The sequence below is a fragment of the Diospyros lotus genome, chromosome 5 (genome assembly GCF_014633365.1).
Source record: "Diospyros lotus cultivar Yz01 chromosome 5, ASM1463336v1, whole genome shotgun sequence".
Classification (NCBI taxonomy): Eukaryota; Viridiplantae; Streptophyta; class Magnoliopsida; order Ericales; family Ebenaceae; genus Diospyros; species Diospyros lotus.
Window position 1 is genome coordinate 7,703,354 of NC_068342.1, and position 18,238 is coordinate 7,721,591.

An 18,238-nucleotide genomic window follows, 5' to 3' on the forward strand; every position below is an offset into this window, starting at 1 on the left:
TACATTTAATTAGTAACGTTACTAAGCCCATAATATTTATGTTTTGCCATCGCATGATAGAGTGGTTTCCAACGCGTTTCACATTTTGAGGATACAAACAAGTTGATTATTGCCAAAACATTACACATCAAATTATACAATTCGATGGTGACTGGGGTGAGCAAAATTTCAGTTTAACCGAAATAACTTAATCAAACTAACTGAAATTGCCAGTTCAGTTTTATTCAAGCCAAGGATCAGTTTGGTTTTCAAGTTTGGAAATTCCTGTTATTTTGGTTTGGGTCGGTTTTCATATTGAAAAAAATTAAAATAACCAAACTGACTAATTACTCGAATAGAATTTTGACTATTCAATTAATGTTGCATGTTAATCGAGTATGATATAGTAATTACTCATGTAGTTTTACAGATTAGTTGATTAATATTGCTCGTTACTCGAGTAATAATAGTCTGAAAATTAGTTCACTTTCTGTTTTGAAAATTAATCAACTAATATTGCTCATTAGTCGAGTAATAAATGAATTATTCATGTACAATCTCAAGGATAGTCGAATAATAAATGAAGAGTTTTTCTGCCCTTTTTTGTTTTGAAAAATATAATCTAATAATCATTTTTGTTAGTAGAGTAATATTTAGAATTGTTCGCATAATTTTACTGTTTACTTGAGTAATTGAAAAACCTTACTCGAGTAATTGAAAAACGTATTTGGGTAACTTTTCAATTTTGTCACTTTTTTTGATTTTTTGGTTTGTTCGATTTTTTTATTTTTGGTTTTTCTGGTTGGTTCAATTTTTCGTATTTTTTTAAATTTTTTATTTTTATATTTATTTAGTCTATTCAATTAGATTTTTTATACAATTTTGGAATATTTGGTTTTAATATTTCGGTCATTTCAGTCTCACCCCTAATGGTGACAAATAACTCTCAGCAAACATGAAATTATGATTTTAAGCCTTCCCATATTTTTTAGTGTAGACATTTGTAGTTATTTCTTATGTACTAAAAAATTATATAATTCTACAAATTGACTAAAACAAAAATATTCATTGGTAGACAAAATAACCACTAGAAGCTACTTTTAGGACGATTGTTTCAATTTAGTGGAACTGCAAAATGTCAAGGATTAGTGACACTTTGGTTTGTGGGGCTTTGGATGAAGTGATTCAGCATAGTGTTACAAATACGTATTGAAGAAGACAAATTAACAAATAAAACTTTATATAATAGTAATATATGATATACTAAATCTCCACATTTGTTGTTGTTGTTGTTATTTGATTGATGTTTAATTCTTTTAATCTATATATTAGTGTTCACGTATATATATATATATATATTTGTATATGTAATGGTTTCACATGCATCCACAATTGAACATGCACTACAAGAAATTCGCCATTTAGCGACGGAATATTTTTGTCGCTAAAGTCAAAAATCCGTCGCTGAAATACTCGTCGCTATTTTTTTTTGCAACGGATCCGTCGCCAATTTAGCGATGGATCAGCGACGGAAAAAATTCCGTCTCTAAATATATTTTTTTAAAAAAAATAACGACGGAAATTTCTGTCGCTATTTTTAAAAAAAAATTATTTAAAAAATAAAAAATTTATTTTAGCGACGGAATATATTTATAAAATATATTTTTTATTTTTAATATAAAATAAAAATAAAAAAAATATTTAGCGACTGAAATATTCTGTCGCTAAAGTATATAAAAAATAAAAAAAATAAAAAAATAATAATTATTAAAAAATATATTAACAAATAAAATAATTTACTAAAATCCTAATAAATATTTTTAATAATTTATTGAAAACAAATAAAACATATTAACAAATAAAATAATACAACAAAAAAGAAAGAAGCATAAAAAATATATTACATGAGCAGCAAATAACATAATAAATAAATTTTTAATAAAATAACATAAAAATATATATAAAAAATAAAAAAAATATTTTTAATAATTCATTGGAAAAACCACAACAACAAACATTACAAATTTACAAAATTTAACATGGGCAGCAAAAAAGAAAGAAAGAAAAATAAAAAAAATTAAACCAAAAAAATGAGAAAACACCAAATTTACAAAATTTAATAAAAGACGAGGGTGATGGCGAGCAGCGAGGGCGACAGAGCAGCAAGCGAGAGGCGAGGGTGAGGGCGAGCCACGAGCGGGAGCAGGGGCGAGGGCGAGACAGCGAGAGCGAGAGCGAGACAGCGAGGGCGACAGAGCGACAGACGAGGGCGAGCAACCGAGAGGCAGCGAGAGCGACAGAGCGATCGAGAGTGAGAGGCGAGGGCGAGGGCGATGCAGCAAGCGGGAGGCGAGGGCGAGCCCCAAGCGAGAGCGAGGGCGAGTCGTGAGCGAGAGCGACAGAGCGGGGGCGAGGGCGAGGGCGAGACAGCGAGCGAGGGCGACAGAGCGATCGAGAGCGAGACAGCGAGCGAGGGCGAAATAGCGAGCGAGAGCGAGAGCGGGGGCGAGGGCGAGGCAGCGACCGAGATGAGAGAGCGATGGCGAGAGGTGAGGGCAAGCGAACCAGAGAGAGCTAGAGAGCCAGAGGATTAGAGATTTGGGGGAGGGGGGGACTTTAGGGATTTTGGGGGGAAAAGGTAGGGGGAGGAGGGGCAGGATTTGCCAGAGGCGAGAATTGAAATTATTTTTTTAATATTTAATAATTATATAAAAATAATATAATTTATAAAAATAATATTAATAATTATTTAATTAATAAAAATAATATAATTTAAATAAAATTTTATTGTAATTATCTAAAATGTGATAATAAAATAATTTAAATTATTGTATTTCAAAATAATATTTATTTAAAAATTTAATTATATTATAAATCTAATAATTATAATAAATTAATTTGATATATTAAATTATTTATTAATAGTTTGTAATCTTAAAAAAATAAAATTTTTCTATAAATAAAAATTATATTAAACAAAATCTACATAATATTTATACTAATGGAAGAACTCATTTAATCAACACAATGGGTTCTAAATTGTTGAATTTCATCTATAACTTAGAGACAAAATTAGAGAGGACAAATGATAAAGAGATATATTTATTTTTTTATTAATCAACATTAATGTTTTATACATAATACTTAAACTTCAAAAATAAAAATTAACCCATATAGTTTTTTTATAGTACAACTATTAAGGGGGAAAATCATTCCATAAATTTGTTCGAAAATCATCCCGGACTTCATCTCAATCACAATAATTAAGAAGCTTGCATGTTTTTTTTTATTTTTTTAACTTTACGATTGGTTTAATTTGAAATCTATACAAAGGGGGGATGTGAAGAAACTTCAAACTGTAACCTGCAGATGGCGATCCACGGCTCTGTTCAAGTTGGCCTCCTAGTGTTGGCCAATCCATTGGCTCAACTGGAGACTGTGAGAGCAGATTTCAACAGTAGCAGCTTCCCTGATAGTTTTATATTCAGTGCATCCTGTGCTGCCTATCAAGTTAATTCGTTCCATTCAAAAATTCATTTATGTCTATTTTATATAAAAAAAATTTCAAGCAAACAAAAAAAGAAATCATAGGAGAGTTGACCTATCAAAAAAAAAAAAAAAAAAAAAAGAAAAAAAAAGCCTTGTGTTCAAATTCCTTCACGAGTAGCTTTCCATTATCCTTGTAGCTTAGTTAATCGTTAGTAGTTTGTTCAGTTTATTCTGAGTTTAAAAGTAAATAAGATAATTATACATAGAAGTGTTACTAAAAACTAGTGGAAGGCTACTATTAGTTCTATTAATGACCCTTAGTTCTCTTGAGAAAAAGGTCAGCGTAAACTTGGCCCAATTGATTTTTAACTTAGGGACCAGGATTGTGTTGAGAAGTAATTTGCCATCTGTTTCCCAATCAATAATAAATGCAGGGTCTTTTGGAAGAACAAGAAGTCAGCCTTGAAAGTATGGTAGAAGCATTGGAATAGAAAACAAGCTTAGAATTAAGAAAGTATATTTAATGTTTAATATTCTGGAATTATCCTTGTATTCTATATATTCTCTAATGTATCCGGATTGAAGTTAAAAGAAAAAAAAATCAGTTAAAGCAAAAAACTAGAAAATGCATTCTCCTTATTGAAATTTTAAAAATAATATTTTATTAAATAAATTTAATTATTTAAAAAATTAAAACTATTTAATTTTGAATAAATAAATAAATTGACTTGAAAAAAAATTAATTTCCAAGTCAATACATATATGCGATCGAAACTCCCCATGGCTGATAATCTGGCACGTTCCAGTGCTCTGTTCTATAGATAACTGTGCAGGGAAGACGACGATCGTTTGCCTCTACAACCCACATTTCAGAGAGTGAATTAATTAATTGAATCAATTAATTGTATTAGGTTACATCGATCTTTGATAATGTACTTTACCATTGGTCGAAGAGCACTTGAAGGTGATGTTCAGAGCCGACTTTTGGAGGCCGATGACAGCGATGCACTTCCCTTTGATGAGATTCCAAGCAGCGGCGTCATCCATGGCAACGTAGTCCATGGAGTGGATCACAGTCCTGTTGAACGCTTTTAGGCCCTTGTCGGATTGGAAGTTTGGAATGTGCGAAATCCCGCTGAAACTTCCCACGCATAGGATTAGAAAATCTACTTGATAAACTTACTTCACTGCCATGAAAATGCTCAAGTAAAGCTCAAAATGAAACTTGTTTTTTGTGTTTTGAGTTTAGAGTTTGTTTTTGATGAAAATACCCAAAACAATTGTTATTTTAGGTTTCCTTTACAATTTTTTTTTTGTTTTTGAAAATACGTTTTTGAAAATTGTAAAGAGAACTCTTTTTCATTATTTTAGAAAATCAAAAATTAAAAATGGCTTGAAAACACAATAAAGAGAACGCAACCTTCATTTTGCAATGATAAAAAGAATTTTGAGATATTTGTAGGGAACAAAGAAGAACGGAATATTGTACAAAAAAGAAAATGACTGCAATTTAATTGGTTTTTTAAATAATAATTGGGCAGGTTCTTTGGATGATCGGAAAAACACTTCAGGATATATTTTCTGTTTTGGTTCTAACCCTATTGCATGGAAGTCAAAGAAATAAAATTCAATAACATTGTTGTTAGCATAAGTCGGATATATTTCAACAACAGAAGCAACATGTGAAGCAGTCTGGCTAAGGAAATTTTTAGAAGATTTGCAGTTTAAACAAGAAGAGCCTACAAGAATTTTATGTGATAATATGTCAGCCATTGCATTAACCAAAAACCCAGTCTTTTATGGTAGGTCAAAGCACGTTGAGTTTCGTCATCATTTCATCTGAGATTTGTTTAGCAAAGGAGAAATCATAATAGAGTTTATCAGTACAAGCATTGTTGTTAAAATCGCGAGTCAACTCGTACGATTTTATGAGTCAACTCGCTTGTAGGATCGGGTTTTATAGAATCGGACCCAAGTCTACGAGTTTACCTATTTGAGTTTACGAATTTATCGAGTTTAGTTTTGCCCACAATTTTGAGTTTAAAAACAAAAATATTTTCATCTCTAACCAACACATATATATATATATAATCGTTGTCAATCTCCTATTTTGGTTCTTCTACAAACCCTAAACGATGTTGTGTCTGTGTGGTCGCTGCATTTGCTTGTTGTGTCCTTCTACAAACCCTAATCGTTGTTGATCTTGTTTTGGCCCTTTTTTTTTTTATTCGTTCACCTTGAAAGTTCGAAGAATCAAACCCAACCCAGGTATGTGAATGAGAGTGACTATGTTTTGCTAAGTCCGATAATCAAATGATGTGTGTGTGCTGTGCTGAGCTTTATGTTACGTCCAATTGATGTGCTAAGTGAGTTTGCTGTGTGGCTATGTCTGTGTGTGTACATTCTCACTTATGATGTTATCTACACATACAAGTAGTTGCATATTTAAAGAATTAATCTTAAATATGTCACAATCAGATCATGGGTGGGTTTAATTTTATATTAAGATTGATGATTAACAAGAAACAAATATACCTATTTGGTATTGGTAACTTAATTAGTGTAATGACATAATGTAGAAGTTTAACAATATTTGTTATTTTTATGACTTAGTATTTTTTTTTTATTTTTAACAATATTTGTTGATGATGTTGGTAATGTTTGTTGTTTGAAATTTTGATTATGGATGGATGAATGATGAATTTAATATTTAGAAATTTTATATTATTTAGTATTTTTGAAATTGATAGATGAAATAATTTTGAAATAGGTACATCTATTTCATTTATAATAAAGAATATGTCATTATAAATATATATTTACATAAATTAAAGAGTATTTTTAATTTTTTGTAAAATCTTACAATTTTACTATTTAATTTTATGAATCCCCTTACGATATCACTTAAAATCTCAATTTTAACAACATTGAGTACAAGTGATCAATTAACAGATATTTTCACAAAACCACTAACTCAAGAGAAATTTAAAAGATTCAAGAGCCAGTTAAAGATCACAAATTAAGAGGAGGTGTTGAGAAGTAATTTGTGATCAGTTTCCCAATCAATAATAAATGCACGGTCTTTTGGAAAAACAAGAAGCTAGCCTTGAAAATATGGTAGAAGCATTGGAATAGAAAAGAAGCCTAGAATTCAAAAAGTATATTTAATGTTTAATATTCTGGAATTATCCTTGTATTCTATATATTCGGTAATGTATCTAGATTGAAGTTAAGAAAAAAATTAGTTAAAGTAATATAATATTCAACTAAGCAATAGATCTGCATTCGTAAACATTTAATTTTTCAATCCTTCCTACCACATCTTCCAGTTGCCCCCCAACACATTGGTCCTCCTACATGTGTCCATTGGACATTAGAATCCATACTACCTTTCTTTCACTCGGTAAAAAAAAATATGTTCATAAGTACAATTGTTATACCTAATGTGATTTGTGGATGTTTGTTTAGTTTGAAAGTGCAATAAATGAAGGGGGAAGAAACATAAGGATGTGAGATACCTTTGCCCACACATATCTTGGTCTCTCTCTCTCTCTCTATATATATATATATGTATGTATGTATGTATGTATGTATGTATGTATGTATGTACATGAGTGTGTCCATGTGACAAATACATAGGCTTAATACATTATTTAGTCCCCGGACTAATCAAAAAAATGGCTTTAAGGATATCAACTAAATTGTGTTCACTATTCATCCCTGAATAAAATAATTTTACTCATTTTTAGTCCCTGGGTTAACCGACGTTAACTGAGGTGTTAACTTTGCCTCATCATGTTACCACGTCACTACCACGTCAATTATAATTCCACATCACTATTTTTATAAATAAAAAAAAAAAACAAAAAAACAACAAACCCTAACTCTAACATCCCCATAGTTGTGACCCAGCCCTGCACCCATCTCCATAGTCGTGACCCACCCCTGCCCTACGTCGATCTCACTAGAGGAACCCATCGACCGCCATTGAAATAGTCACCACTGTCTACGTTTCCGTAATCAACCACCGTCGTCACACTTGTCGTCATCGCTCAGACCATCGTCGCAACAACCGCCATCCGTTGAAGGTAATAGAAACATAGACCATCGTCACTCAAACCGTCGTCATCCACATTCGATGCAGGTAATAGGTCGCACACCCACATATCCGATTAACAGTTGCATATATTTTTGAGTTATTTTACATTGCACACACTGTCAATGTGAGTTAGGGTTTTGCTCACCCATTTTATCGGACACTGTCAAATTTGGAGGTTTGTTTATGTTAACCTGTAGTAATTATGATGAAGGATGGCCGATGATGTGGCTGTCAACCTTTGTATTCATTTTGGTGGGAGTATTGTGAGAAGCTTGGAAAGGTCCGAGTATGTTGGTGGAAAGTCAAGGGAACTGGGGTGATTTGATGTAGACACGTTTTCTTTTGCTGCAATGTGTTGGTATACAGCAAATGTGTTAGGAATTAATCGAGTGCAGGGGATATTCTACAAGGAAAATGATGTTTTCTTTTCTATTTGGGATGACCTGTCAATGAGTGGGGTTTGTAACAAGTTAAAGGATGGGGATATTCTTGTCATTTATTTAGTTGGTGGGGATAAAATAGAGAGTGTGCCACCAAATAATCCTCGCCAACCCCATGTGCTCATTGACAAATGCAGAGTTATTGGGGAAGGGACAAGTACTAGTGGCCAAACTAGTGTGCATCAAAAGGAAGGCAAAGTGGGTGAGGCTTTATCTGTGGCCGAGGCTTTACTGAATGAGAAAGGGATAGAAAGACAAGATAGGGGTGAGGACGTAGATGTGGGAAGGCAGAGCCATGTTCACATAGAGGAGACATTTGATGAGGAGTAAGTAGAAAGAGAATTTGATGGTGTAGATATAAATAAGTTTATTTCTTTTGATGAAATCTATGATGTGGGGACTAATTTTAGTGATGACGAGGATGATGAACTTCAAGAAGCTAGGCAGAAGGTCATAGAAGCCAACAGGAAAATAAGACAGAGGGATAAGGAAGAGGCAGATGCAATTGCAGCTGCTGAAACCAATAATGGTGAACCAGGTAAATATGTTGTTTGTTGTTTTATTTTCATGGCTTAATGCATTACTTTGATATGGTTCTTGTCTTTTAACATATTTGGTAGAAATTGTTCTCGAGTCTTAGGGTACATTTCTCACTAGTTTCTTTCCCCATTACCAATGTTTTGTAAGTGTAAATGAACTTGTAGCTGCAGATGATGCTGCCACTGAAAATGCAAATCCAGATGTTTAGTTGGTAAGTGATGAAAATAGTTCAGATGGAAAGAGAAACTCCTCACATTACATACCAAGTGATGACTCGGGCAACTACAATGACAGAAGTAGTAACTCAGGATCTGAAGATGAGTTTGAGGTCCGTCCTACTAGTCGTCAAAGGTTTGATGGTAGCAGTGAAATTCCTCAATTCACTCTTGGTATGACATTTGCTAGCCCTGTTGAGTTTAAGGCTGCTGTATGTACATATGCAATTTTGAATGGAAAACAACTGAGGTGTGTAAAAAATGACAAGCTTAGGGTTAGGTACACTTGTGTTGGAGATTGTAAATTTGTCATATATGCATCTAATGAGAGGAATGATGGTAGCTTTGTGGTGAAAACTTATTATCCACACCATGAATGTGGTATGAGGCATAATAGAAACAAGTTAGCTAGGTCTTCCTTCATTGCACAACATTTTAGGACTAGAATATTGACTGATCCTGGGATTTAAATTAGGATCCTTAAAACACTATGCAAAACTTTGCTAAAAGTTGAAGTGAATACTAGTGTTTGTAGGAATGCTAAGGCTACTATATTGAAGGAAGTAATGGGTTGTTATGTTGAAGAGTTTCGTAATCTTTGGGGTTATGTTAGGGAATTAAGGAAGTCAAATCCAGGCAGTACTATCATTTTGAAAACTTGTACAAATAATCCCGAGAAGAAGAACTACTTTGATAGGTTGTATATTTGCTTTGATGCACTTAAAAGAGGTTGGTTAGCGGGGTGTAGGAAGATAATAGGTGTTGATGGATGTTTTTTGAAGGGGGTTTGTAAAGGTATTTTATTAGTGGTGGTTGGAAGGTATGGAACAACCAAATGTTTCCGATTGCATGGGTTGTTGTTGCTGCTAAGACCAGTGTGATATGGACATGGTTCATTAGGGTCTTATAGTACGATTTGCATCTTGGTAATGGGGCAGATTTGGCGATTGTCTCTGACATGCAAAAGGTAACATAACATTCTTTGATAGGTTTTTTTTGTTTTACATTGTTTCATTGTGTATGGTTCATGTTTTATTGTTTCTCTTTTTCTTTTTTCTTCATGCCAGGGATTGACGAGGGCTGTAGTCAATGTTCTCCCACAGGCAGAACATAGGTACTGTGCAAGGCATATATATATATATATATACCATGCCTTTAATAAAAAATGGAAGGGACAAAAACGAAAGCTCAATTTTTGGTTGTGTTCTAGGGCCCCTTTCAAGGAAGATTTAAAAGATAAACTTAAGGATTTGAGTCAGTTGGGGAAGGGCATAGTCGAAGATGTGCTCACATAGCCAGTTGAGAGATGGTGCAGGGCATATCAAAGAACTGATATTAAGTGTGATGTCGTCGACAACAATATGCATGGCAGAGGCATTCAATGGTTGGATATTGGATAGCAGGCAATTAACAATTGTGTCAATGCTTGAAGAGATACGATTGAAGGTGATGTGAAGGATTACCTCTAAACGTCAATTCGTGGACACTTGGATATCCGACTTGTCCCTTGCAGCCTTCAAAAAGTTGGAAAAAAACAGCCAAAATTCTTGTGACTAGTTTATGGAGTGGAATGGAGAATTTGGCTATGAAGTCAGCAATGTTTTCGATAAGAATGACAAACATGTTGTGAATATGAAGCGGTTGAAGTGCACTAGCAGAGAATGGGATTTGTCTGGAATTCCATGTGTACATGCTATAAGTGCAATCTTTGCTACAAGACAACATCCAGAAAATTATGTTTCTCATTGGTACAAGAAGGATACTTATTTGAAGGCATACAGCCACTCCTTGCTGCCTGTGAGGGGGAAGCGATTCTTGGAACAAAGTACTGAGGAGCCTATTGTGCCTCCTGAGGTGAGGAGGATGCTAAGAAGGCCTAAGAAGAATAGAAGGAAAGATAAAGATGAGCCTCAAAAGGGATGGAAATTATCTAAGAGAGGGAGAAAAATGACCTGTCGATTGTGTAAAGCATAAGGTCATAATGCTTATATGTGTCCAACCAAGCCTACATCCTCAAAGGTAATAATTATGTTATTGAATTCTGATTGTTTTTATGTAATTCATACTTGTTTACAATATAATAGTTGATATGTTTGAATGGAAGAAATGATTGACAGTTGCGACACTTTTTGTTTGCAACTTGTGCCAAAACCTGGTAGAAAAAAAGGAAGCACAAAAAGAACAAGTGATACTACTGTTGATGAGGAGCTGTGAAGAGAAGTGAGAAATCAAAGGTCATCTACGAAGAGAGCAAGGCGACATATTGGAATGGGACTATTTGTTTCTGAAACTAGAGCTATGATTGAAAATGTAAATACCTATGTGTGAGTTGAATTCATCTTGGATATAGATTTTGAAAGTGCGTTGAATGATAATTTATGTGTTTATGTTTTGCAGCCTGGTCAACCTTCAATGAGGATTTGGAAGCTTCCTCGAAAGAGGCAGAACTCTACTGGTCCATCTTCTGCTGCAAGAGGCTCAACTTCTACATCGACTACCAACCAACTCTAATAGTCAATGAAAATGACAAGTTTCTTGTTGTTTTATGGTGTTTCTGTTGTTTTGTGGTGGCCAAGTACTACAACTTGTGTCTCTTTCTGAGCTATGCAATGCTCTATTAGGTGTTGTTATGTTAGGAATAACTTGTCTCCAATTATGATTGGTGGAAAGATACTTGATTTTATTTTGGATTTAATGTAACTATTGGTCATATTCTTAAGTCCTTGTTCAGGTGTTAAGCAAATCATAGGTTAAAAAATATGAGACTATTTTGGCTTCTTCTATCAATGTTTTGTTTGACTGGGATTTTGATGATCGTGCATAACATAAGCATGTTGATGACCATTTTGGCTTCTTCTATCATTGTTTCTATTGTAAATAATGTGCAAGTAATTAGATGGTTCATGTATATAATGGTCTTCTGTGAATGAGGATCCAAAATACAAAGAAATACATATTAGATTGACTGTTGCAAATTATTCAGGAACAATCACCACAATATCATCTTACATAGATATTTCCACAAACACCTATTGTCCACACTAAATATTGATCATTTACATAAAACAACATATAACACAACCACACATATGACAAATGCTCACTTCAACAGCTTAATCTCCCTCTTCATACCATCTTCAAAATTGTTACTCTTCATCTTCATATCTTCCAAAACCAGCTTGATCGACACAATGTCTCCAAGTGCTTCATACAAAATCTAATTCATGTTGCTTGAAGTATGCTAATCTTCAGACGTTAATTCCGGAAATACTTCATCAACCCGCATAAAATAATTACACCGACAACCCTAGTAACATAAAAAAAAAAAAAAAATTATATTTTTGAATTTTTTTTCACACCAAAACAGTTAAATTGGAAATCACTCACTTGAATTTTGGCACACCCAAAGAACTTTCGATTTGGGTTTTTCTCGGTTTGTGATGTCTTCACAGCTACCTTCATTTTGCAATCACATTTTCCATTAAATTCCCATCTGCCATACTGCGAAGATGAAGATGATTCATCGTGTCTCCTCATTCTTCATGAAGCCCATAAGATTTGTTAGAGATGGAGGAAGAAGACAATGACGGCGATGGCTATTGCGATGATGGCTTCACTAACGGGCGGTGGCTGTTGCGATGATGGGTGATGGCTGTTACGATAATGGTCTGAGCGATGATGACGAGTGTGACGATGGTGGTTGATTGTGGAAACATCGATGGTGGTGATATTTTCAATGGCGGTCGATGGGTTCCTCTGGTGAGATCGACGTAGGGCAGGGGTGGGTCACGACTGTGGAGATGGGTGTAGGGGTGGGTCACGACTATGGGGATGTTAAAGTTAGGGTTTGTTTTTTTTTTTTTTTTTATAAAAATAGTGATGTGGAATTATAATTGACGTGGCAGTGACTTGGTAACATGACGAGGAAAAGTTAACACTTTAGTTAACGTCGATTAACCTAGGGACTAAAAATGAATAAAATTATTTTATTCAGGGATGAATAGTAAACACAATTTAGTTAATATCCTTAAAGCCATTTTCTTGATTAGTCCAGGGACTAAATAATGTATTAAGCCCAAATACATATATCCAGGACAGGTAATCACTTTCTATGTTGCAATGTAATTATAGATAAAATAGTAGATTGCAGCGAAGGAGATTTAAGTGATGACTTCTACCATCGTTACCAGGTGTAGGAATTTTAGTGATTGATGGAAAGGTTTAAAGGGAAAGAAATTGGATTGAAGTAGTTTAAGGTTTTAGAAATGAAAAATCAATTGTATGTATGTATGTATGTATGTATGTATGTATGTATGTATGTACATGAGTGTGTCCATGTGACAAATACATATATCCAGGACAGGTAATCACTTTCTATGTTGCAATGTAATTACAGATAAAATAGTAGATTGTAGCGAAGGAGATTTAAGTGTTGACTTCTACCATCGTTACCAAGTGTTGGAATTTTAGTGATTGATGGAAAGGTTTAAAGGGAAAGAAATTGGATTGAAGTAGTTTAAGGTTTTAGAAATGAAAAATCAATTGTATTGATAGAAATGATATTACAATTGTTGGGTTAGAGCCTTTGGTAGGAAGCTTTGGGAGGCAATTGGTTTGTAGTTTTCAGCTTGCCTTGTATATGCCCCCCCCCCCCCCAAGCCTTTTTATAGGCCTCCATGGTTACTTCACCAATTTTGTAGAGAATTCTTCATTTTCCTTGCATCTTTCTAGATTTTTACTTAAGGAAAAAACTAATAGTTTCTAGATTTTTCTTTGCTTTGTATACTTTCCTCCAAATCTCTACATTTCTCTCTTGAAATTATCTTATCTTAATTTCCAGAATGTGCATCAACTTTCAACACTCCTCGATGCGCATTCTTGAAACTCCGATCATATCTCACAATTGCTTGAACTTTCCTCGCAGTAGTGCTTTGGTGAAAATATCTGCTAATCGCTCTTCAGTTCTACAATATTCTAGTTTAATCTCCTTATTTGCTTCAGCTTCTCATATGAAGTGATACTTGATTCGAATGTGCTTTGTTCTGTTGTGGAACATGATTTTCTTTACCATTACGATTGTTGACTTGTTGTCGTAGTAGATTATGATTGGTTCCTCTTGGAGTTCTCCCATGTCTTTATATATATGTTTTAGGCATATAGCTTGGCTTGTATCCGCTTTGCCTGATGATTGGGAAACTGTTGCTTGCTTCTTTGATGCCCAAGAGAATATTCTTGAGCCTAGTGTGAAAGCATAGCCTGAGATGCTCTTCATGTCGTCCACTAATCCTGCCCAGTCGCTATTTATATATCCATGTAGCCTCAAGTAAGGTGTGAATCCATATCATATGCCATAGTTCTTTGTTCCTTATAGATATCAGAGAACTCTCTTAGTTGCTTTGTGGTGAACTTGGCTTGGACTTTGGATGAACCTAGATAATAGGCTTGTTGCGTACATGATATTAGGTCTTGTAGTTATCAAATAAAGTAAACTTCCAATGAGACTTTGACAAACTGTGCTATCTACTTCTGTATACCATCTTCCTTCATGAGTGCCTTGTTGTTGTCTAGTAGAGTTGTTATTATCTTGCATCCATCCATCATTGAACTTCTTTATGAGACCTTTAGTATATTTCTTTTGTGAGATGTAATGACCCGTTGAGTGGGTCATAGATGTTAATTTTATTTTGATATAGTGTGTGTGCATGTGGACTCTATTTAATAAATGCCAAAAATATTCTATATGGGGTCTAAGAGGCAAGTAGTGGGAAATAAAATGTGTAGGGTAATTGCATGTGAGTAAATTAATGTATGTGTGTTATGAAGTGGGGTTGGACCAAGGGTTTGAAGCCTAATGGAAGTGTGGGTTTAAAATAATCCCATGGGCCTAATACGAATTGGGCTTTTAAATGAGTTTGGGCCATGTATAAAGATGGGTTTTATTTAATGAGATGTATGTATATATATATATATATCGTGGAAAATGAATTGATAAGGAAATTGGAAAAGGAAATGAAAATGCAAAATGTCCAAAGAGGGCTTGTATGTTGTGTGTGTGTGGGAAAAGTTAAGGGTAAAATGGGAACTTGCATAATAGAGTGAATATAGAAAAGAGAAAAGAAATGGAAGAAAAAGACCATTCCACTACAAGAATTTCGGATTTTAGCAATTGAAATAAATCCAAAAATCCGTCGCTAAATCAATTTAGGGACGGATTAGGGACGAACTTTTTCCATCGCTAAAGCAATCGTCGCTATCTTTTTTTGCGACGGATCAGCTAAATGTATTTTTTTTTAAATTTAGCGACAGAAATTTTCGTCGCTATTTTTTTAAAAAAAATTATAAAAAAATTAAAATTTATTTTAGCCACGAAATATTCCTTCGCTATTTTTAAATTTTTTTATAAAATATATTTTTTATTTTTAAAATATAAAAATTAAAAATTAAAAATTAAAAAAAATTTGCTGACAGAATATGTTCCATCGCTAAAGCATATTTATAAATAAAAAATAAAAAAATAATAACAATAATTAAAAAATAAAAAAATATTTACACTACAATCCTGACAAACATAAAATTATTAAAAAAGAAGATAATTAATTAATACTTAAATATTTAAAATTTAAATATAATAAAAAATAGAATAAAATTAGAATCCTAACAAACATTTCTAATAATTTACTGAAAACAAATAAAATATATAAATAAATAAAATAACACACAAAAAAAAAAGAAAGAAGCATAAAAAATATATGAGCAGCAAACAACATAATAAATAATTTTTTAATGAAATAACATAAACAAAAACATATAAAAGAAATAAAAGAACATTTCTTTCACTGGAAAAACATATAAAAAAATCAATAATTTCTTTCTTTTTTGCTTGGAAAGAAAGAAAAATAAAAAAAATTAAACAGAAAAAAATAAACTAATACTAAAAACACTTCAAATTTACTTAAATTTAATATGAGCTGCAAACAAATTTTAAAAATAAAAAGTAAAATAAATATCCAAAAAATAAAAAAAAATAATTTAACTTGGGCAAGGGCGAGGGGTTGCAAGCGAGAGACGCGAGCTAGGGAGAGGGGCAGCAAGCGAGGGCGACAAAGCGAGCAAGCGAGAGACGAGGGCGAGGGTGAGGGCGAGGCCGAGGCCACGAGCGAGAGCGAGATAGTGAGCGAGAGGCGAGATCGAGTGAGGGCGAAGCAGCGAGCGAGAGAGCGATGACGAGACAGCGAGGGCGAGGGCGAGGGCGAGGGCGAGGCCGCGAGTGAGAGGCGAGATCAAAGGGCGAGGGTGAGAGGTGAGGGCGAGAAGCCAGAGAGAGCTAGAGAGCCAGAAAGGGTTAGAGATTTGGGGGAAAAGGGGACTTAGGGATTTTTGGGGGGAAGGGAAGGGGAGGGGGGATTTGGTTAAGAAAAATGTGGGGAATTTCCCGCCTCTTGGATTTATTTTTTTTAATATTTATTAATTAAATAAAAAATAATATAATGTATAAAAATAATAGAAATAATTATTTAATTGATAAAAATAATGTGATTTAAATAAAATTTTATTATTAAATAATTTAAATAAAATCTTATTGTAATTATCTAAAAATTTAATTATATTATAAATCTAATAATTCTAATAAATTAATTTGATATATTGAATTATTTATTAATAGTTTGTTATCTTAAAAAATTAATTTTTTTCTATAAATAAAAATTATACTAAACGAATTTCAAATTGCTGAATTTCATCTATAACTCAGAGACAAAATTAAAGAGCACAAATAATAAAGAGATATATTTATTTTTTTCTTGGTCAACATTAATGTTTTATAGATAACACTTAAACTTTAAAAATAAAAATTAACCCTTATAGTTTTTTTATAGCATAACTATTAAGGGGGAAAACCATTCCATATTTTCGTCCGAAAATTATTCTGGACTTATCTTGATACTCTGTTATCCTAATCAACACATGTCACTTCTCTAGTTGTTTGTTATGAATGACTTAATTGTACATTTAATTGTGTTACAATGTCTATATATTAGATAGTGACATATGATATCGTTATCAAGTATAAAACACAATGTCATCCATATATTATGGTTTTTAAACCTTTTTAATTTAGCAAAAAATTCTCCTATTTATAAAGAAAAAGAGATTGACAAACAGCTCCTAGACTCCTTTTTATATAATGTAATCCCTCAATATTGTTTCATTTTTATGATTTCTAAAATTTAAAATAAAGAAAATTTCAATAATATTATGATTTTTAAACTTTTTATTTATTTTTCAAATGTAGTGTTTCTTTACATTTTGTACACATTTAATAAATATTAAAAATAATTAATTATTATACATTTAATATATTTTTTATTTTATACACATGAAATATATTAATTGATATAGTTAGAATTTAGCAATATTATGATTTTTAATATTAATATATTTATTTAAATTTTATAAATTAATTTTTTTATATTCATCTCATGTTTAAATGTATATTTAATTTTTTTTATAAAATTTAAATATTCATCCCAAATTTAAATATTTATAAATTAATTGCATAAAAAAATTAAAAATTAAAAAAATTAAAGCGACATATTTTTCAAATCCGTTGCTAACTTTAATTTTTTAATTTTTTTGTTATTTAAATTAATTTTATTTTTAAATTTTTTATTATAAAATTTAGTGACGGAAATCTATTTTTGTCGCTAAATTTTAATAGTAAAAAATTTAAATTTAAAATTTTATTTTAATTATTTAAATTAATATTAAAATTAATTTTTTATTTTTAAATTTTGCTACAGAATTTATTTTCCTTTGCTAAAATTAGTGACAGAAATAAATTCCGTCGCTATATAAATTTTTTTGTTTTTTTATTATTATTAAAATTGAGTGACGAAATTTTTTTCCGTCGCTAAAATCCGTTGCTAATTCTCTAATTTTTTTTTTTTTTTTTTGCAATCCATAAGAATTTTGTCACTATTCCGTCGCAAAATAGCTATGGAAATGTCCGTCGCTAAAAATCTGTCCCTAAATCCCATTTTTCTTGTAGTGTTAAAGGCATGAGTAGGTTGGGTGTGTGTGTTATATGTGAGGGGCAAAGATTGAATTTGGGATGGGGGTGGTTGGAGAATGGACATGCAACCCATTCTTCCCCATACCTCTCTTTTCTCTTTTCTTCCTCTTCATTTATTACTCCATCTCGGCAGTCTTCTTCACCCTCTTCTTCTTCCATTAGTTGTGGTAAAATCAAGCTCTTAAAGTGGGGAGATTTGGAGCTCTTAGAGTGCTTCTTCTTCTCTTTGGCTTTTTCATCAACATGGCAAGCATCCTTCTTCTTTCTCTTATCTTTTAGTGTAAGGTATATCTTTATATTTAATCAAAACTCTTGCTATCATCTCTTCAATGGTGGTTTTTAAAAGATTGTTGTTAAATGCATTAGTTTCATGTTTTTCTCAAACTTTTTGGATTTCCTTCAAGGG